Source organism: Callithrix jacchus, chromosome 7, assembly GCF_049354715.1.
Source record: "Callithrix jacchus isolate 240 chromosome 7, calJac240_pri, whole genome shotgun sequence".
Lineage (NCBI taxonomy): Eukaryota > Metazoa > Chordata > Mammalia > Primates > Cebidae > Callithrix > Callithrix jacchus.
In genome coordinates this window covers 8,190,130-8,212,938 of record NC_133508.1, presented here as the reverse complement: position 1 = coordinate 8,212,938, position 22,809 = coordinate 8,190,130, and the positions used below count along the sequence as shown (strand labels likewise).

The 22,809-nt window shown below is 50.7% G+C and overlaps 1 non-coding gene across 3 annotated transcripts in view; it reads right to left on the bottom strand.

Annotated features, from left to right (window-relative positions):
• LOC108592443 (uncharacterized) overlaps nucleotides 1-21,496 on the bottom strand; it is an 84,252-nt gene extending 62,756 nt beyond the window's left edge. Inside the window, exon 1 of one of the 3 annotated variants that reach the window (XR_008482452.2) lies at nucleotides 21,188-21,496. This is a non-coding gene — a transcript (uncharacterized LOC108592443). The remainder of the gene's footprint in view (nucleotides 1-21,187) is intronic. The other 2 variants (XR_013519492.1, XR_013519491.1) reach the window with 2 other exon arrangements.
• Nucleotides 21,497-22,809: the final 1,313 nt, after the last annotated feature.

The following is a 22,809-nucleotide window of genomic DNA, read 5'->3' as shown; positions in this document are numbered from 1 at the left end:
GGACAACTCTGTAACTAGTGAGCTTTGGGTAGGGCAAAAAAGTCCTTCCCCGGGAGAAGGAAGTAAGTTACCTGCCTTTACAGACAGGATTTATGGCCAATGGATGAAACAGGGCTGCCTGAGATCCCTGCCGAACAAAAAATCCTATCATGCAAGATCGTTACACACCTATCTTTTTTCTCAAAAAAAAAAAAAAAAAAACAGCCAGGTGTGGTGGCTCATGCTCATAATCCCAGCACTTTGAGAGGCCAAGATGGGTGAATCACCTGAGGTCAGGAGTTTGAGACCAGCCTAGCCAACATGGTGAAACCCCATCTCTACTAAAAATACAAAAAAAAAAAAAAATTAGCCGAGTGTGGTGGTGCGTGCCTGTAATCCCAGCTACTCAGGAGGCTGAGGCAGGAGAATCTCTTGAACCTGGGAGGCGGAGGTTGCAGTGAGCCAAGATGGCACCACGGTACTTCAGCCTGGGCGACATAGTAAGACTGGTCTCAAACAGACAAAAAACCTACTAAATGCCACCTATAACAAAAGGACTTTGAAGACTTCTCACAAACTCATGGTCACAGGCTTCTTTGGTGGTTGATTTTGTTGAAACGAAACCTGGCCATAAAGCCACAGAAGACAATTACGAACGAAAGTCACCTCAAGCTTTGCTACATCCAGGGGAAACGCGTACTGCATACACGTGAGTCTCCAGGTATTCTCAAAACGTTTACAAGCCGAAATTATCCAGAAGGTACTGATTTCAGTACATTTTATTAGCTTTCAAATAAGCATCCATGGGTATTTGACCGGTGATAAGGAGGGATACACCTTGTTCCGTATTTGTATTCCTGAAGTTAATCATTTTCAAAGAATCGGCTCATTAGCTAATAACAACCTTATCTTCCACCCTAGTTTAAGGGAATGCCCTGCTTTTCCTACCCGTGTGTGTGGTTTGTTTTGTTTTACGATGTGAATGTCACCACATATATTTTACCAATATATGGCCTTGTTAACGAGCCTGCTGGGGGTGTGGGAGATTATATCCCTCCCAAGGGTGAGATCATTTCTGATGAATACACCAGGTATAAGGAGGTGTGTGTCTCTCAGTCCTACAGTGACCTAAGGAGGAATCTTCCAAGCCTTGGTTCGAGGGATGGTTTCATGGTTGTATACATATGCAAAAGTCCATCAAACTGTATGGATTTGTGCCCTTTATTATGTCTTGGCCTTATTTTCAAAAACAGAATGAAAGTAACAGTGAACCTCAGAGAGGGTCTCAGTTTCTCTTGCTTTTGACCACAGAAGTGTCAAATTCCTCCTGAACTATGGAAAGAGGCTAGAGGCTGAGTAAAAGCACCCTCGTAGGGTAGAGCCATGCCAGGGGAAAAGGGACACATCTTTCCTTTTACTCCAGAGTACCACGGCCGACCCTGCTTTCTGAGCACTGCCACCTTTTGAGGTCCTGCCATTAGGAAGGAATGTTTTCTCTTGGGGTTATTTATGCTTTTCCCCCTCACTCAGCACAAATATTCAAGAATGCTCTCTCTCCTTCACCTGCAGACTGCCCAGTCTGTGCTGGGTGCCCGCCTCCCGGGGCCATGTGGTGGAATAGAGACCACTGCTGTGCCAGGTGATACCAGGTGCCATTCAGCCCAGGAGCAGCGAAAGTCCCACCTGCTGCCTCACACACACTGCTGTAATCCCAGGGCCATGGTGCTTTATAAATGGGGAAACTGAGGCACGGAGAACAAAAATGTCACGACTAGTAAATGAGATGAGGACCAAGCCATGCTCCTACCTCTGGCAGGATGGGCTGTGGGAGTGAGGGGTCTGAGAGGGCTTGTCACAAGCAAGTGACATCCACATGGGGGCCCAAGCAGGAGCCTTTCTGGAGAAGGAAGGTGTGGAGAAGAGGGACGTAGTCCCTGCAGTGCGGTGGGGCAGGAGGTCGGCCCCACATGTGAATGGGAGAGCAGCTTGGAGCTGGGCAGGTAACGTCTGAGCATCCGCACAGGCTGGCTGGGCACCTGTGGACGTGCACCTGTGGAGTGTCCCGTAGCCCGTGTTATTTAAGGTCACGGCGCATTTATGACTGCCCATAAAGCAGCAGGTGCCTGTGAGAGCAGCTGGGACCTTGCCCTGTGTACTTTGGATCCTGCGGAATTTGCTGGGTCATTAACCAGGGGCAGGGGAGGGGGCAGCCCTGTAGCAGAAGGCAGCATGGCATGTGACAGGGAGGAGGCCTCCCTCAAGGCAAGACCCCAGGCAGGTCATCTTCTGTGTGCCTAGGTTTCCTCATCGGTGACACTGGGCCTCAGGGGTGGCTGAGAGGATAGAATGGGTTAATAGATGAGCCATGTTTGTCCCATGAGCATTCTTTGCAAGAGCTGGGAGGTGGTGTCATTGCTGTGATGAGGGTCGGGACCCCTGGGTTCCCGCCTTGCTCCTATTCTGCAGCTCCTCTCATCCCCATACCTCACTTTTCCCTCACTGGTGCATTACACTCCGACTGCAACTGGCCCAGAGAAATCTGCGTGTGCCGGCCTTCAAGGGGGCTCCCACATTGGGGCAAGCCTACCCCCTCACCTGCTGAGCTCACCAAGTCTCATAACCTGATTCTTCCTCCTCGGCTGGCTGTGCAGCAGGCATGGCAGCCTGGCAGCTTCTGCCCATCAGATAATTAAATTCCCCATGTATTTATCAGGCCGGAGAACACCCTGTGCTGCTCACTCTGCATGGAGCAGGTGCACACTGTCCTGAGCCTCCTGCAAGATGACCTCGTGGCAGGCCCAGGCACTGCAGAAAGTTGCTGGGTTCGTGGAGGTGGATACCATTCTCAGAGGTCCCCCACACAGAGCCAGCATTCACGCCAGTGATGGAGCCGCTGACTGTGATCAAGGCCAGATTCACAACTTGATGGGCCCTGACCTAGGAACCCAGCTTGGCTGTTAGAAGTATCTGGGTCCTCAAATAGCAATAACCACCTCCTAAGGCTATCGTGAAAATGTTATGAGATAATGCATCGAAGACTCTTAGCACAGACCTTGACTCGTGGCAAGTTCTCAGTAAGCTGTGTGACTACACACCCACTTCCTTTACGGGATGAGAGCGGAAGACGCATTGATTTGCCCGTATTTCCAACCTGGGACACTCGACGCCACTGACTTATATATCTATGTATCCCTCTGGCCTGCGAGCCCTTCCACCTCTGTTTGCTGAATTGTCACATCTTCCCCAGAAAGGGCCAGTCACACAGTGGAAACGTCTCCAGGGAAGCAGATATTCCTGCTAGCAGTGGACTGGGTGGGAGCTGGGAGTCTCGGTTTGTTCTCTGGCTTCTCTCTCTTCACTTAATGTCTGATTTCTCTCAGGGGCCTGGCTCTGCGTTGGTTTAAATGACTCTGGTGCGAGAGACTGGAGGATCACTGGGTAAAGTCATTGTCTTTGTCCTCAGCAGTGTATTTAATCCTCTGAAATTTAGGTTCCCTCCCTCCCTCCAGCCCTCCCTTCCTTCAATGAGACAAGGTCTCATTCTGTCACCCAGGCTGGAGTGCAGTAGCATAATCTCAGCTCACAGCAGCTTCACCTCCTGGGCTCAATCGATTCCCCCAGTTCAGCCTCCCAAGTGGCTGGGACTACAGTGCACACTACCATGCCTGGCTAATTTCTGTGTTTCTTTTAGGACAGGGTCTCACTATGTTGGCTGTACTAGTCTTGAACTTGGGCTCAAGCGATCCTCCCACCTTGGCCTCCCAAAGTGCTGGGACTACAGGCATGAGCCACCGCGCCCAGCCGACTTGAAGTTCTCTGTGCAGTCCTACAGGCCTGCACAGCCCAACGAATCGGCTCCAGACTCTGTGGCCATAAAAAGCCGCATGAACAAGTACAGCACAAGCACATGCCAAGGACAGGCAGAAGGAAGCATTTTGGTGCCTGTCTGGAGAAGGCTGAACGGACCTGGGGAGAAAGCCTTCTGCTCCGTGGGAGCCCATCCCTGTGAAGGAGCAAAGAGCCACCCTTTCTAGGGCTGGGCATATAGGGCTTGCGGCTTTGCAATCCAAATGGGTTTGAGACGTGGGCAGGCCTAGAGTTGACGGCCATGTGCTCAGAGGCGGCGGACATGCTCGTTCTTGTGCATGAGAGGCAGCAATGACAAGAAGAGAAAGGTCAGGCGCTGATGGGGCTCCTCCAAGTGGAGGGAGCACTCTTGGGGCTGTGCTGCCTGGAGGGGCAGGAGTGACCAGACCACTCTGTAACAGCTCCAGCTCCTGGAGGACAGGGCGCCAGCTGCCCTGAGTGGCGCTGGCCATGGTGACACTAGGCGGTTGCCCTCTAAGATCCTGCTGTCGGCCCTTCCTCCTTCATTCCTGACTTCTGACGGATACCCTCAGGGAAGAGGCTGGCACCGGGCCTGCTGGTCGTTCTCTGAGAAATGCCTTACACGGCTAACACCACATTTCAGGACAGATAAGAGAGGTCCTCAGAAGAGACAGTCGGGAATCTCCAACCTGGGTCAGGAGCAAACACATCCAAGCCCTTAATGGTGGATACATGCAGCATTTACTAAACAGCTCTGTTCCTGGCCAGCCTGAAGCAAGCCTACAGCCTATGGCAGGAGGAAGACCCGTAAACGAAACCACTTTTAAGATCCGTGGTTGTCCCCATTCGACACTCATGTATACACTGTTTGGGCCACATTTACCCAGCTGCAAGAATTTTAAAGAGAACGAGTTGCCCACTGATGCCCTGGGCTGGGCCCAAGGTGTGGCACCAGGTGTGAGGAGCTGTGCTGGCCCCAGTAGGTGCCCAAGCGAGAAGCTCTCTCCTTTGCACCTCGACCTGTGGGGCTTTGAGAATCGGGCCTCAATCATGGCCAGAGCTAGAGTTTGTCTTCCTCTGTCCTGCAAATGCCAGATGTAGTAAGCATTCAATATAATGTGTTAATAAATATCCATAAGCTCGTGTCAACTTATGAAAAGTATTGAATGTTGCTCCCATGCACCTAAGAAGATGAGGCTAGAACACCGTCCACGGATGCACCTTGATCCGGGAACCCTTCTGTCCAGCTCCACCGTCCGGGGAGTTCTGGCTGCCAGCAGACTGCTTCTTCTGGACATTTGTTCTCAGGTCCAGAGAACAAAGGCTGTGACTCAGGAATGCAGGGTCTCCAAGGATAAGGACCTGGGCTCCCGTAGGGGCCTGGCCCTGGGCCTGGGAAGCTCTTTGTTCGAGTGTCCAAGCCCGGAGTGTGCGGGTCCCCACCCAGTAAACACACCACTCACGCTCATAAACAAGGCATAGAACACACATCTCTGTAAATGCATGAGCAAAAACACAAGGAGGTTCTATCCCTGTTGCTATGAATACACAGGACTTTGTTCACAAAGCGATGGGTTTCAGGAACAGACCCTGGACCTGCTGAAGCTCTGAGCCCTGTCCCTCCCTCTGTCCACAGCTGTGAAGGTCAAAGTTCTCTGGGATACCATGTCTTGGGACCCAGTCCCTAGGGCTGGACTGCCCCAGGATGGAGACTATTGTACTACCAGCTTCTAGACGTCAACTGCCACTTCTGTTCCAGTGCATTAGGTACACAAATCCTTCTGATTACTCTGCAAGGTGGGTTTTCTAACTCCATTTAGCAGTTGCAAAAACTGGCACTCAGAGAGGTTGAGCAATTTTTCCGTGATCACACGGCTGGTAGAACTGAGATGCCTCATCACCTCTTTTTAAATCAGATGGGGCCAAAACAACCCCAAATCATTTGACTTGTTTACACTTAGAGCAGAAGTTGAAAGAAGGGGAAGAGAAGGGGTCATGGTAGTGCATCTCGTATCAACGATGGCAATTAGGTCCACCTGGACACGCAGGAGCCAAACCCACACCCAGATAAAGGGAAGAGAGTTTTGCAGATGCTCATTGCAAATCAACAAAGCCAGCATCGCCAAATGCTTCCTGTGCGTGGGTGCTGGCTGGGCCAGAGTCCCTCTTTTTGTGAACAACCAGTTGATGTGAACCCGTTGGTGGAGACCTCTGTCTAATGGGAGAGATGGAAGAGCTCATCTTCTCATTGAAAGGGGCATTAGATTCAATTTAATGGATGTTTACCACACACTTATTGTGGGCCAGACTCGACGCCGGGCACTGGGCGTCTGCAAAAGCAAGGGACCCTGGCTCCAGCTCTTGATGAGGGGGACCAAAGTCCAGGAAGAATTAGCGCTCAAAGCCCTGGACACTGGGCTTCCCCGACAGCACCTTCCTATCTGTGATGCAGCTGGGCGCAGGCCCCGGAAGGCTTTACAGTCTGGTCCCTGTCCAGCCCTGCACCCTCCGCCCTCTGCCCCATCTACGTGCTACGGAAACAGATGGGCGAGCTGGCCTCTGGGCCTCGCCCCACTGCATGCAGACCCAGGCTCTGGAGGAAGTGTGCCTGACTGGCTTCAAAGCGGTGACCCACCCTTTCCTCCAGGGCCAGCCTGGCTGTGGCGCTGCCTGGGCTGGTGGATGCCAAGTCTGTGCCTAGACATCAAAACAATGCAGCTTCCCTCTTTCCTCATCCCTCCACCTCCATGGCAGAGAGCACACAGCCCACTCTGTGCTGGAGAGGGCAAAGCTTCCCCTCTGGTGTGCATGCTCTTCCTTCAAGGCTCTCGCCCTCATGCCGGGTTCCCAGGCAGCTCTCCCTGCAGTCCACGGCTTTTTCACCAGGCCTGTCCGTGTCCCAGGCCCGTGCCTGAGATTCCACACCTGGGCTCATCTTCAGATTCAGCTGGTGGTCTTCTCAGGAGCATCTTCTCCTTGTTCAGTCCTTCAAGAATGTTTCTGAAGGTTTCAGGGGGGCCTAGAGATCTGCTTTCTTGAGAGGGTCCTGGGGGATCCTGGCAGCAAACCAGGCTGTAAGATGCACGTCCCAAGCCAGGCTCCCCAAATGCACATTTCGCTGGGCTGCCATTCTCTGGTGAAATGTTTCTCAGAAACTTTGCCTGCAAAATCCTCCTTCTGGGGAGATTTGTGATCACAGTGACACAGTGAGGAACTCATGAGCCTTTACAACAGGTTGCTGTCATCTAAAGGTAAACATGCTCTTTTGAGAGAAGATGATTTTTTCCTATTATCACAATGGTTTTCTCTAGGACTAGAGCGGGAAGTCTCACTCCGGCCCTTTTCTTACTTTTCCCTCTTTTCCATAGATACATACCTACCTGTACCCACTCTTTCCAGGGGTGTAATGGAATCATAAGGGAAAAACGACTGGAGAAATGAATCCTGTGCCATTCATTAACTCATTAGTGAGTTCTCACCTCCCGAGAAAAATAATTCTGTGATCCAGTTTAAATATTTACATTTCCATTATGCTTTTTAATTGAGGATCTTAACATTAGAAATGTCAGACCTTATGACAGATGAAGAAGGGATTTGGGGGAACTATGAGCTTTTGGGAGCATAATTTATTAATTCATTCAACCAGTCAACAACCAATCAACCAACCGACAACACACCAACCACCCACTTATTCACCCACCCATCAACCAACCAACCAGTCACCAACAGTCTATAAACCACTAATCATCCAAGCAATAATCAACCACCAACCAACCAACCACTCACCTCTACCAGCAAACCAATCAACCACTCACCCACCTACCAACAAATCAACCAACCACTCACCCACCTACCAACCAACCAATCACCAACCAACTAACCAATCACGAACCAACCCCCCACCAACCAATCAACCACCAACCAACTAACCAATCACCAACGAACCACCAGCCAACTAACTAACCAATCACCAACCAACCAACTAACCAATCACCAACCAACCAACCCCCCACCAACTAACCAATCACCAACCAGCCAACCAACCAACCAATCACCAACCAATCAACCACCAACCAACCAATCACCAACCAACCAATCAATCACCAACCAACCAACCAACTCTCCACAACTAACCAATCACCAACCAATCAACCACTAACCAACTAACCAATCACCAACCAACCAACCACCAACCAACCAATCACCAACCAACCAATTAACCACCAACCAACTAACCAATCACCAACCAACCAATCAATCCCAACCAACCAATCACCATCAACCAACTAACCAATAACCAACCAACCAATCAACTACCAACCAACCAAGCAATCACCAACCAACCACCAACTAAGCAATCACCAACCAACTAATCAACCACCAACCAACCAACTAACCAATCACCCACTAACCAATCAACCACCAACCAACTAACCAATCACCAACCAATCAACCACCAACCAACCAACTAAACAATCACCAACCAACCAACTAACCAATCACCACCCAACTAATCAACCACCAACCAACCAACTAACCAATCACCAACCAATCAACCACCAACCGACCAATCACCAACCAATCAACCACCAACCGACCAATCACCAACCAATCAACCACCAACCAACCGACCTATCACCAACCAATCACCAACCAACTAACCAATCATCAACCAACTAATCAACCACAACCAACCAATCACCAACCCACCAACCAACTAACCAATCACCAACCAATTAATCAACCACCAACCAACCAACTAACCAGTCACCAACCAATCAACCACCAACCAACTGACCAATCACCAACCAACCGACCAACCACCAATCAACCAACCTATCACCAACCAATCACCAACCAACTAACCAATCACCAACCAACTAACCAATCACCAACCAACTAATCAACCACCAACCAACCAATCACCAACCATTAATCAACCACCAGCCAACCAATCAACCACCAACCAACCAACTAACCAACCACCAACCAACCAATCACCAATCAACCAATCAAGCACTGATCAACCACCAACCAACCAACCCACCACTCACCCACCAAGGAATCAACACTTTATATTAAGGCGCATTTAAACAGAAACACACATGAAACAAGGTTATATATGGATTGGCTGACAACTTGTGAGGGATGATTCACACACTGATTTTGCGCCAAGTTCCCTAAAAGGGACCCCTCATTTCCGTCGTTAATCTGACCGCTTTGTGGACATCACAGAAACCAGACCCTGGTGAGACAAGGGCTTTATGATGACCCCAAAGCAGGACCTGGCTGACAGAAGCTGTGGCTCGAGGGAGGCTTTGACAGGCACTGATGGGCACACGAAGCACATGGACCAAGTGTGAGAGGTGTGATGGGGAGGGCCTGGCTGTGCCCGGGTCTCCACCTCCACCTGCTCGAACCAGGTGGCTGAGAGTGACCTCGGGAGGGGACACAGAGCCTTCCCGGCCAGCTGTGTGGGGCCAGGTGAGAGGGACAGCTTTTCCCTCTGCTGCCCACCACAGACCCAGGCCTGCTCTGCCCAGTGGGTCCTCTCCCGACGCTCAGAAACAAGTTCGGGAGCTGGCACCAGGGCCCACAGTGCGGGCGGGAGGCTCGCCCTCAGCTGGGGCGGAGCAGCAAGGCCAGGCCGGCTGCCCTCTCCTCTCCTGGCTCTCTGCCCGCTGCGCCCCTCCCCTAGCCCAGCCTCAGACCCCCGGCCGCTCCCGCCTCCCTCTCTACCTGTCTCTCCCTCTCTCTGTCTCTGTCTCTGTCTCACTCTCACTCTATCTCTCTGTCTCTGTGTCTCTTTCTGTGTATCTCTCTGTCACTCACTGTCTCCCTGTCTCTCTCTGTCTTCATCTCTGTCCCTCTCTGTCTCCCTGTCTCTCTCTGCCTTCATCTCTGTCCCTCTCTGTCTGTGTCTCTTTCTCTCTCTGTCCCTGTCTCTCTCTCCTCTGGGAAGTCCACAGCCCCCACTCCCTGCACACACAGCTTCTCTGTCCTTGGTCCCCTCCAGACCTTTGCTTCCACTTCCTCTCAGTGTGGAAAGGAGGGGTGGCCAGGGCTAAAGAGAGGGAAAGACACAGGCGCCAGACAGAGAAGAGAAACCTCCAGATTTTCCTTGAAAGGCTCGTGTTTCTAGCAGCAGGTCCTGGGACTTCCCGAGAGCTGAGCTCCTGTTCCTCCCAGCCTAGTCCCTGAGCCCAGGACCTTCACTCAGGGAATCAGAAGCCAGCCTGGGCCTTGGAGCTCCCCTGCGAGTGTGCACAGGCTTAGACGCTGACACCCGAGCGTGCACACCCGGCACAGCCCGCACGGAGAATGCGCATGGGACAAATGCTGTTCATCGAGTAACCCATTCTATCCTCTCAGCTGCCCCTGAGGCCCCATGTCACTGATGCCCGGTACACGTTCATGGGCACGTGCTGACACACTCAGACACATGCACACACACACCCTGCACACACGCACACGGCCCACAAACACCCTACACACGTGCACACCCCACACATGCAGACACCCTGCACACACACACACCCCCCACACACACCCCGCACACACACCCCACACACGTGCACACCCCCCACAAACCCCACACATGCAGACACCCTGCACACACACCCCACACACACACCCCTCACACGCACCCCCCACATACCACACACACGCGCACACCCCCCACAAACACCCCACACATGCACAGACACCCTGCACACACACCCCACACACACCCCGCACACGCGCATATCACACACAAACACCTCACACATGCACACAAACCCCGCACGCACACCCCTCACACACACCCTGCACACACCCCTCCTGCACATTCACACACACCCACACACTCAGACACACACCCACGTGCACACACACCCCGCACACGCCTTGCTCCTCAGCACATCATTCCCAGGAAAGTAAAGGGCGTGTGTATGAACCAAGCAAGCAACCTGAATGAATGCAAAATCTGTATAATGAAATACACAGTGTGATGTTCATGGCAGGAAGCCAAAACTGACCCATGCCTAAACCCCCCAAAACCGACACATGCCTAAACCCCCCAAAACTGACCCATGCCTAAACCCCCAAAACCGACACATGCCTAAACCCCCCCAAAACTGACACATGCCTAAACCCCCAAAACCGACACATGCCTAAACCCCCAAAACCGACGCATGCCTAAACTGCCCCAAAACCAACGCATGCCTAAACCCCCCAAAACCGATGCATGCCTAAACCCCCCAAAACCGACGCATGCCTAAACCCCCCAAAACCAAGCATGCCTAAACTGCCCCAAAACTGACGCATGCCTAAACCCCCCAAAACCAAAGCATGCCTAAACCCCCCAAAACCGATGCATGCCTAAACTTCCCAAAACCGACGCATGCCTAAACCCCCCCAAAACCGACGCATGCCTAAGCCCCCCGAAACCGACACATGCCTAAACCCCACCAAAACCGAAGCTTGCCTAAACCCCCCAAAACCGAAACCGATGCATGCCTAAACCCGTGTGGGCCAGGCATTAGGAGGCCTGGGTTATCTTCCGTCCCTCCTCTAGCACTTCTGTCCCCTACTCACAGCTCAGCGTGTACCCAATGTTAAAGGTGCTGAAGTTCTGGGCGGGCTTCACGGACACACAAGACCTGTCCCCACCACTTGGGAGGGGCTGGGGGCAGCCAAAGCAGAGGTGCTCCGGAGGCGGACACCAAGGCCATTGTGGAGAACCAGCAGAAGGTCACAGACACGCTGCCCCTTCTAGCCAGAAACCTGACTCCCGTTTTATTAGGTTTTCTCACTTGCTCAAACCTCTGGTAACAGAAAGTGGTTTCAGAATTGTTAACCCCTACCACTGAGAAAAGCACCCTACTCACTGGGGTCAATATCTGTTCATAGTGTTTCAGAAGTAAAATTTAAGTACAATGAAACCTTACATGTATAGTTCAATGCATTTTAATGTACAATCCATGCATGTGACTCACATTCCTACCAAGCATGTGCCACATGTTTATCATGCTAGAAAGCTCCACCTGGCCCCCTCCTGACCAAGTTCTCACCCAGCAGCAAGCACAGATCTGATTTCTCTCAATACACTCTGGGTTTACAGAGCTGGGGCTTCTAAATGGAAGTAAGGCCGGGTGCAGTGGTTCATGCCTGTAATCCGAGCACTTTGGGAAACCAAGGCAGGCAGATCACTTGAGGTCAGGAGGTTAAGACCAGCCTGGCCAACATGGCTAATCCCTATCTCTACTAAAAATACAAAAATTAGCCAGGTGTGGTAGTGGGCACCTGTAATCCCAGCTACTCGGGAGGCTGAGGAGTGAAAATCACTTGAATCCAGGGGGTGGCAGTTGCAGTGAACCAAGATTGAATTACTGCACCCCAGGGTGACAGAGCAAGACTCCATCTCAAATATAAAAAAAAAAAGGAAGCATACACACATCCATACACTCTTCTGTGTCTGGCTTCTTTGGCTCAGGGCAATGTCTGCAAGATTCATTCATTTGTAGTTCTTTTTACTGTGGTGTAGGAGTCCGCTGTGTGAATATGGCAGAATGCATTCATCTATTCTCCTTCTGATGGATGCTGCTTTCCATTTTTCACTATCATAAATAAAGCTGCTATGAACATTCTCGTATAGGTTTTTTAGACGTATGTTTTCATTTCCTTTTTATAGATTTCTAGGAGTGAGATGTCTGGGTCATAGGGTGGGTATCTGTTTAATTTATAAACATCAAACCCTTTTCCAAGGTGGTTACACCCTCCTGTATTCCCACCAGCCACATATGAGAGAGAGTTCAAGTTGCCCCTGTCCTTGCCTGCACTTGATATTATAAAGCTTCTTAAGTTTAGCCCTTCTAGTGGGGGACATAGTATTGCATTATGGTTTTCTTTCATTGCTCTAATAAGTAACAATGTTGAGCATCTTTTCATGTATTTATTGGCCAGTTGAATCTATATATATACACACACACACACACACACACACACACACACACACACATATATATATATACACACACATACATAACAGAGTCTCACTCTATTGCCCAGGCTGGAGTGCATCTCAGTTCACTACAACCTTCGCCTTTCAGGTTCAAGCGATTCTCCTGCCTCAGTCTCCATAGTAGCTGGAACTACAGGCATGTGCTGCCACACCCAGCTAATTTTTGTATTTTTTTCTGTAGTAGAGACAGGATTTCATCTTGTTGGCCAGGATGGTCTCAATCTCTTGACCTCATGATCTGCCTGCCTCAGCCTCCCAAAGTGTTGGGATTACAGATTTGAGCCACCACACCTGATCTTCTTTTTTTTTTTTTAATAGAGACTCAAAGTGTTCCCTGGCTGGAGGGGAGAGCCTCGGCTCACTGTGACCTCTGCCTCCTAGGTTCAAGTGACCCTCCCACCTCAGCCAGCCAAGTAGCTAGGATTACAAGTGTGTGCCACCACATCTGGCTAATTTTTGCATTTTTAGTAGAGACAGGATTTCACTATGTTGACCAACCTGGTCTTGAACTTTTGACCTCAAGTAATCCACCCACCTCAGGCTTCCAAAATGCTGAGTTACAGGTGTGAGCCACTGCCCTAACCCTGAATATATTTCTATAAAGAGGAGGGGTCATCAAGTCTTTTGCCCATTTTTAATTGGGCTGTTTGTCTTTTTATTCTTAGGTTGTAGGAGTTCTTTATAAATTCTCATAAGCCCTTTGTAAGATACAGGTTTTGCAAATATTTTTCCAAATTTGTGGCGTGTCCATTATGAGGCTTGCTTTGATGAGCAGAATTTTTTAATTTTTTTGACGTCTAATTCATTAACTGTTTATTTCATGGTTGTTTTCAGTATTCTAACAAAGAAATCTTTGTCCGTTCCTAGACCACAAAGATATTATCCTTCATTTTCCATTTTCTTCAAAAAGCTTTCATGGGTTTTGCTGTCATATTTGAGCTTATGACCAATACTGAATTAATTTTGTTTATGATGAGGAAATAATCAAAGCTGTTTTTCCCTTAGATATTCAGTTGTTCCAGCACCATTTGTTTTTCATTCTTGTTTTTTGTTTTTTAAGATGAAGTTCCGCTCTTGTGGCCCAGGCTGGAGTGCAATGGTGCAGTCTCGGCTCACTGCAACTGCTGCCTCCCGGGTTCAAGTGATTCTCCTGCCTCAGCCTCCATAGTAGCTGGGATTACAGGCGTGAGCCACCACGCCTGGCTAATTTTTTTGTATTTTTAGTAGAGATGGGGTTTTACCATGTTGACCAGGCTTGTCTCGAACTCCTGACCTCAAGTGATCTGCCTGCCTCAGCCTCCCAAAGTGCTGGGATTCCAGGCATGAGCCACCATTATTGAAAAAGCCATCCTTTCCCCTGCTGAATTGCTGTGTTAACTTTGCCAATAATCAATTGTCCATGTAAGTGTGGGTCTATTTCTGAACTCCACTGATCTATTTGTCTATTCTTATGTCAATACCACACTATTTAAATAACTAGCTTTACAGTAAAACTTGATGTCAGGTAATGTAAGCTCTCCAACTTTTTCTTCTTTCCCCTTATTGTTTTAGCTATTCTAAGTCTCTAAATTTCCAAATTTTAAAATTCATTTGTCAATTTTTATTTTTTAAAATGAAAGCCTATTGGGATTGTGTTGAACCATACCTCAGCTTAGGGGGAATTGAGAAATTGATACTGAGTAGCCCAATCCATAAACATAGTATATCTTTCCATGTATTTACATCTTCTTTAATTTCTCTCAGCAACTTCTTATTTTTTCAGTATTGAATGTTTCTCATCTGTTTTTAATCTGTTGCTAATTATCTTATGTTTTTTGACACTATTGTAAATGGAACTGGTTTTTTAAATATCAGTGCCCAAATGTTTGGTGCTACTGCATGGAAACACAACTGATTTTTGTATCTTGACCTTTCTTCAGAAGTGTTTCAATGGGGTCCAAAAGAAGAAGTGAGAGAGGTTTAATGAATCGGCCTGTACCTGAAGAGGAAGAGAGAAAATGAACAGAAAGGGAACCCACGTACATTGAGTTCTCTGCTGCAAAGCACTCAGCTGGAAATCTGTCATACTTAATCTTCACAGCAACCCTGTGAAGTTGGTGATTATCCATGTTTGACAGACAAGAAAACAAAGGGCTCCAAGTGGCAGCCAGGATCCAAGCAGAGCGTTTGACCTCCGAACCCTGCCCTTTTCGTGGTATGCGGCGCTGCCACAATGCCACAGAGCAACGGCGCGTCGAGGGCTCGCAGGATGGATACATGAAGAGGTGGCAGCTTACATCAAAGCCAGGTCACCTCCCATCCAGCTCCTGCAGCCAGAAGGTGTGAGATTCCTGGTGGGCACACGGAGCTAACGTTCTCCCATCTGCTCTTTCTAGGGCTTAAGCTGCCATGAGCCGACAGGCATGGATGGATGGAATATCCACAGCATGGTGAGCGATGGGCGACAGTGGCTTCAGTGAAAACACGCTGTCCAGGTCCACAAATGACCCAGTCCCAACCCCACTGGGCCAGCACCAGGCTGGCTATGCCTCCTCAGAGCCTCCCTGGCCTGGGAAGTTTGTGAGCTGTGAGGATCAGTTCCACCTTGCAAATGAAAAAGTACCCCGAGCCCCAGAGACAGAACCGAAGTATTGAGCCCGAGAGGCGGAAGGCAGCCCTTGGCCTTGGTTCCCCAAACCTCCCCTCACACGAGCACCACCAGGAGCAGTTTTTCTAAAACAGATTCCCAGACAACCTCCCCAGAGTTTCCGATTCAGTAGGTCTGAGACAGGGCTCAGGAATCTGTGCTCTAAGCTGCTGATTCTTCTGATCAGGATATTTTGAGACACATAAAGTTATTGCATCCTTAAGGGATGAGGGAAAAGCCTGCAGATTGGATGCGAATGAAACAGACCTCTACCAAAAGTGAGGTAAGGATCAAAGCCTGCGCTCAGGCAAACGTGCAGGGGATTCCCTCTTCAGTAAGTAAAACAGCAACAGCTGGGGTCTGTGTGAAGGTTGACTCCTGAGATGTTGGGTGGGGTCAGGGAGGGACGCCGAGGAGAAAAGGAGGGCTTGGGCTTGACTCTCAAAGCTTTCAAAGGAAAACGCCCCACTCTGGCTCCCCAGGATATGGCAGCACAAGATGTCCAGTGGGTAACTAGAAAGAAATCATCATGGGATGTGTCACAAATCACTCCCCAATCAATGCATCACACATTATCTAGACAGGTTGAATTCACTGCCTTTGCCCATTGGCCACTTGGGTACCGAGGCTGCAGGGAGGATCTGCCGACGTGACCACCAACAGTTCCCTCCGTGCCTTATTTATGTTTCCTTTTATTTTTTCAATCTTTTTTTACATTTTTATTTTAGAGACATGGGGACTTGTTCTGTTACGCAGACTGGAGGGTGGTGGCACAATCACAGCTCACTACAGCCTCCACCTGCTGGGCTCAAGGGATCCTCCCACCTCAGCCTCCTAACTAGATTACAAGCAGTTGTCACCACACCTAGCTAATTTTCTTTTAATATTTTGAGGCTGATGTTCTCATCTACAGGAAAGGAGAGGGAAAGGAGCTGCAGACGAGGATGAGAGAAAGGGAGGAAGGAATTGAAGACATTCAGGTGTGAGTGGGGAAATGCACAAAAAAGAAAAGGCTACGCAGGGCCAAGTGGACCCTGACTACACAGACACACAGCAGGCACATGCTGCTAGTGCATGGCAGGGCGCTGTTCTGGGGGCTGTCCCGGCCTGGAGCAGGGCAGAGGGATTGCAGCTGACATTTTAACAATCTCCCCTGAATGGCAATCCCTCGCCCTCCCCTCCACGCCACTCCTTGACTCCTCAAGTCTGGTCAAGAGGCTCCAGGCTCTTTTTTGTTACCTTTTTCTACACCACTGGTTGCCCTGGCAACAGCTGCAGCTGGCCGGTCTCCCACCTCACAAACTGTAATGAGACTCTCAGGCAGGTTTGTTCTGCTCTGCGGCTTGCAGACAATAGGTGGAATGCTGGCCCACAGCTCCCGTTTCAGAACCTGTCCCCACAGATGCCCCACACGTAAGGGGAGGGAACCGGATCTGGGAGGAAAGGTGAGGAGGGGCTCAGCTAAGAGAAGGGGCAGCAGAGGAGCCAGGGATGTCCTGGAACTCCCCTATCACCACCTCTGGGACAACGGGCTGGATGGGAGTACACAGTGGACGGCTCCGTGGCTGAGTAGATGGCCGCACCTAAACGAAGTGTCTGCCCAGCCTGTTCCTCCACTGTTCTTACCCAGTGGCTTCAGTGAAAACATGCTGTCCCAATCCACAAATGACCTAGAGCTTCCAGGGAAAGCAAATGTGCTACAGGTGACAAGACTGGTATTCAGAAAACAGACCATATTCGACTGGAACCGCAGGTGGGAACTGACAATTTTAAAAAAGATTTAGGAAAGGTTGGCTGAACAGAAATTGACTTGAGAGGCTGGGCGTGGTAACTCACACCTGTAATCCCAGCACTTTGGGAGGCCGAGGCGGGCAGATCACTTGAGGTCAGGAGTTTGAAACCAGCCTGACCAACATGGAGAAATCCCATCTCTACTAAAAATACAAAAAAATTAGCCAAGTGTGGGGGCACACTCCTGTAGTCCAATCTACTCAGGAGAATCGCTTGAACCCCGGATGCAGAGGTTGCAGTGAGCCGAGATCACGCCACTGCACTTTAGGTTGGGCGGCAGAGTGAGACTCCATCTCAAAAAGAAAAAGAAAAAAGAAATTGTCTCGAGAGTTCAAATCATTCACAAGCTCAGTGCACATCAACAGGGACGCAGCAGCTTAGAACACAGATGCCAGCAGGAGGCACGTGTGCCAGGGGTCACTTGCCTGGTGGCTGAGCACCCCTCAGGGAAAGTGTGTGGGGTCTTAGAAGTCAAGTTGACTGACGCCTTCCCGTACAGCATTTAAAATGTTTGTCATTGTATAAATCAGAGGCTGTGTAATGTTGAGGTCAGTGACTTTAGGTAAAACTTGGAAGAATGCCCAGCACACCAAAAGTACAAATCTCGGTTGCTACTGGTATTAGTGACTCAGCTGTTGCTTTCAAAAGCTTGATGAGTTGTTTTTGCCTGGAGGGCCCCAGACTCGGAATGCCTGGCCACCCTCAACACACTCGAACCTAAACTCCTAGTCACCTTGTATGGTCAGGTGACTCCCAACAGGAGGTGAGTAAGAGGGACCAATGACCCTCTCCCCAGAGCAGCCGAGGCCACAGCACAGCCTGTGGGGCTCCTCTGGCCCTTGAAGAGACCCACTAAGGAAGTGCTGCTCTGCTGGCTGGTTCACAGGGGCCCAGTATTCTGAGGACCCACAGCTGCTGAGGAAACACACTTCCACCGCCAGCTTCACACCCAGCATGTGCAGGAGCCATAGGAAGCCACCACCCGTGTCTCCCTTCCTTAGCTAGAAACCCTCTCCTTCTCCACTGGGTCTTGGGAAGACTGGACAGGGCATTACCCCATGAGAACGGAACGTCGTATAATCATCTGCTTGTTCAAAGGGGAGAAATCCTACTCCAGCTCAGTCTCTTGAAGAGATTTCTGAAGGCAGCCGGCACATCAGCCTGGACGCCGTCGCAGGCGGGGACCTTAGCCAAGTCCTCTCGTTCTTATTTTCTCCCCATCAACACGACAGTGTTGATTTCAGGAGAGTCTGGAAACTTCTCCCTCCACCCAGACTTGCTAGAGAGGTGGCTTGCACAGCGCTTTGCAGAAGCAGGTCTCCATTTTCAGGAGTTGCTCCCGGGAAGGTGAAGCTATGGTCTTTGAAAGCTTTGTAAAGTTCCCTGCATTTCAGAATCGCATTCTTTCCCATTTGCCTTTCCCACAAACCCAAAACAGATTTGGAGCAATTGAAACTATGCTTAGAAAAAGAAAACCCTCATGTTGGAAACCTGCCAATCCTCATCTTAAAAGCCCAGTGTGGTCTCACCCCAGTTGTCACGGCCCGCATTTTTTGTTACTCATGTGTTACTTGTTTCGCAAACACCATAGGTGTGTGATGCCAGATGCTATTCTAAAGGCTTCGCAAACAGTGACTCATTTCATCCTTATAACAACTCCATAAAGGAGATGCTGTTGCTATCTGCATCATTTTTGGAGGGGAAACTGAGGCATTGCACATAACCTATACGTAACTAGGTCAGGATTCAGACAAGGCAGCAAACTCCAGAGTCCCTGGTCTTAACCCACAGCACTGCCTTTCACTCTGCTATGCTTGCTTGCACTTTCCATGTAGACTAGAATCTTCTAGAAGGCAGAGATGGTGTCTTTACAAAACATCTGTGAAAGAAAAATACATTGCGAGACCCTAAAATCACTAAGCCAAAGGGAAAAGTCAACCTGGGGACTGCATCAGGCAAACCTGCCTCCCATTTTATTCTTAAGTATGGTTGCTACACAGACAAAAATCTACACGCCTTGCCCACAACTTACACACAAGGAAATTCCTGCAAAGAACAGGCGGAACTCAACGTCATTCCTCCGTGAGACCAACGCATCTGTGATGGCTCCCTTTGCCCTATTGTCTATGTAAAAATGCAGATTCAGCCAGGCATGGTGGCTCATGCCTGTAATCCCAGCACTTCGGGAGGCTGAGACAGGTGGATCACAAGGTCAGGAGTTTGAGTCCAGCCTGACCAATATGGTGAAACCCCATCTCTACTAAAAATACAAAAATTATCCGGGCATGATGGCACTCGCCTGCAATCCCAGCTACTCAGGAGGCTGAGGCAGGCAAATCATTTGAACCTGGGAGGCAGAGGTTGCAGTGAGCCAGGAGCACACCACTGTAACCCAGCCTGAGTGACAGAGGGAGCCTCCGTCTCAAGAAAAACATGCAGATTCACGGAGTTAGACTGAGGCATCAGTGATTATTCCTCTACGCCTCTCTCACTGTAAACTGCGGATTCGGTGAAAAGCTATTCAGAAACTCAAAAGAATGCAACTGTGGCCGGGTGTGGTGGCTCATGCCTGTAATCCCAGCACTTTGGGAGGCTGAGGCGGGCAGATCACGAGTTCAGGAGATTGAGACATCCTGGCTAACACAGTGAAACCCCATCTCTTCTTAAAATATATATATATATATTAGCTACACGTATAGTGGTGGGCACCTGTATTCCCAGCTACTCAGGAGGCTGAGGTGGGAGAGTCGTTTGAACCTGGGAGGTGGAGGTTGCAGTGAACCGAGATTGCACCACTGCACTCCAGCCTGGGTGGCAGAGCGAGACTCCATCTCCAAAAAAGCAAAAGAATGCAGCTGTTTGGTTCTTATCTGCCTATGACGTGGGAGCCCCCACTTTGAGTTGCCCCCACCTTTCTGGACCAAACCAATGTACATCTCACACACATTGATGGATGCCTCATGTCTCCCTAAAATGTAGAAAACCAAGCTGTGTCCCACACACCCAGGGCATGCATCGTCAGGCCCTCCCAAGGCTATCACAGGCATGTCCTTCTCCTTGGCAAAAGGAACTTTCTAATTGATTGGGACCTGTCTTGGATACTTCTGGGTTCACACATCTTAGGGTGCAGGCGTTTGACAAATGCCTCGTGATGATGCTGGCAGCAGCAATGACCAAGAGGGTCCTTCCCCCATCTCACTAATTAGACCCCGCAGCTCTGGGAAGCGGCAGAAGCCAGCGTCTGTGCTGGGCAAGCCACTTCCTACAACCCGCCCAAGTGCCCGAGAACCACTCCAAGTGCCCTGCAGCTCCAGGCCTGAGAGGGGAACGGTCTCGGGATGCCTGCTCTACTGGGGGTGGGGGGCAGCTTCCCAGAGGTGCACAGCTGACCTCTGACCTTCCTGAAACCTGCGCCACCGCCCCCTCCCAGCTTCCCGGACTGCAAAACAGCGTCTTCTCTTGCATTGTTCTCTGAGGAAATTTGGCAGCAGGCACGGGAAATGTTTCCTCCAGGCCCCACTCCACACATGAAAGGCAGGCTGCTGTCTGCAGGGCCCCAGACGCCGCTGGATTCCCTGTGGGAACTCGCAGCTGGGGGAGTGGCCTGTCTCTTCTGTGGTGACCCCTTGAGATGCCACGCTGGTGGGGAACAACAGCTGGCACCAGCGAGCTCCGAGTTCCCCTCTCACAGCTCCCTTGGCCTGTGCCCCGGGTCCAGGTGGGGCTGCAGCCATGTCCTCAGGGATGTCACAGGCCTGATGCCAGCAGGGGCTTCATTCACACACCATGCATGGCAGGAGGGGCATCCACCCCCCAGGCCTGGCTGTCACTATGCCCCTCCTTGCCCTGTCAGGACTTGACTTTGAGCTCTGACATTAGAGTTTTGTTTCAGGAGGCCCTTGGTGTTCACTAGAGCAAGGTCTGCTCTGCAGAATATGATACCCGGTGCCCACTCCTACCGTAGACTTGAGGTCCTCAGAGGCTGGCGGGTGAAGGTCGACGTGTGACTCTACTGGAAAAATGGCGAGGTGACATGGCTGTGCAGTTGGCTAGTGGGCGGCCTCTCTTCATTGCTGGACTCCAGCACCCCGTCCAGAAACCAGAGGGCATTTTGAAGGTGACGCTAACTCCTCACACTCCACTGGCACTGCTTCCTCAGGTACGAGGCTGTGTGTTCACAGCAACCCTGCAAAGTAGACGGGGTTGGAATTTTATTACACCCATTGAACAGATATGAAAACTGAGACCCAGAGAAGTGTGCCTCAAAGGGCAGCCACTCTGCCATTCATTCCAAGTGCTTTTCCCTTTTATGCCCTACCACCAAGTAAGGCCACCCAATGATGGGTGAGGGAAGCGGAGAGCTGCGAGGAATTCAACAGAGACTGTGCAGCCCTGGGGGAAACAATCTCTTTGAATCTAGGACTCCCATGGTCAGAATAAAGCCAAGTGTCACCAGCCTCAGTGTCGCCCAACTCCCCTCCAAGTAGAACCCACCCAAAACTCAGCAAGTACTTCCTCTGTGTCCAGGAGACCACTCTCCCGTTACTTCCTGTCTGTTTCCTCTGTTTGGTAAGGGATGCTCCTACCTGAGGCCACCTTTCCTTAAGGAGACCCAGGGACATGCAGCCACTGCCAGCCCAGGAGGGTGGACCTGACGGCTCCTGGGGAGGTGGCTGAGGAGGACTAGGGGCTGCCTAAAAATAGGCTTGTGCTGCAGGCTGTTGAGTGACAGCCTCTCCCGGGGCACAGCTGGGACCGTGTGACTGAGAAATGGGGAAGCAGGAGCCAGGGAGACTAAGTGTCCCCGGGAGGGGCTTCAGCAAAGCTATTTTGAAGCCCATTTATTGGATGGCCAGGATGGCTCCCATGCTTTCCTGGTGCCCCTTGGAGGCACTTGGGAACAGGGGGATGATGAAGATGACAGCTTGGACAAAGCTGGGTTAGCCAGAGGTAGGAACAAGGAACAGCAGAGAAAGCGGGCTGGGAAGGGGTTGCAATACTGAGAAGCAGGAGGAAGAGCAGGTGAATTTCACGGGAGGCCCTCACTCCACCTGCAGGGCCTCAGGCTGGCTCTGGGGAGCCACAGGACGCCTCCGCCCCTCGAAGGTTTGGCTGGGAGGAGGTGGCCGGGGAGTGACTTGCTGGTGGCAGGTGAGCCCAGTCTCCAGGAAGGCAGGTTCTGCCTGTGCAGAGATGCGCCGGGTGAGGCACAAGCAGCCCAGGCACCGGGGGTCCTCGAGGCACCTCACCCACATCTGCAGCACCGGTAGGGTCCCCTCCCATTGCCCAATTCCCAGCTCTGCCTCCCATTTCCACAGGTTCCTTACTACAGTATTCCATGGAAAACAACCAAGGTGAAAGTTTCTGTCTGCTGCAATCTAACAGCTGCAGCAATTCCGGATCGCCCAGCCCCAGCCCGAGGCTCTGATCTGTGGCAGCTGAGGGCTCAGGGCTTCGGGACTCCTGGCCATCAGCGCTCACTTAAAGGGAACAGAGAATGTGGTTGCCACTCCACGTGGTGTGCTGGAAGGCTCGGGGCATCATCCCAGAGCCTGAGGTGTGAGGCCACCTCTTCTGAGCC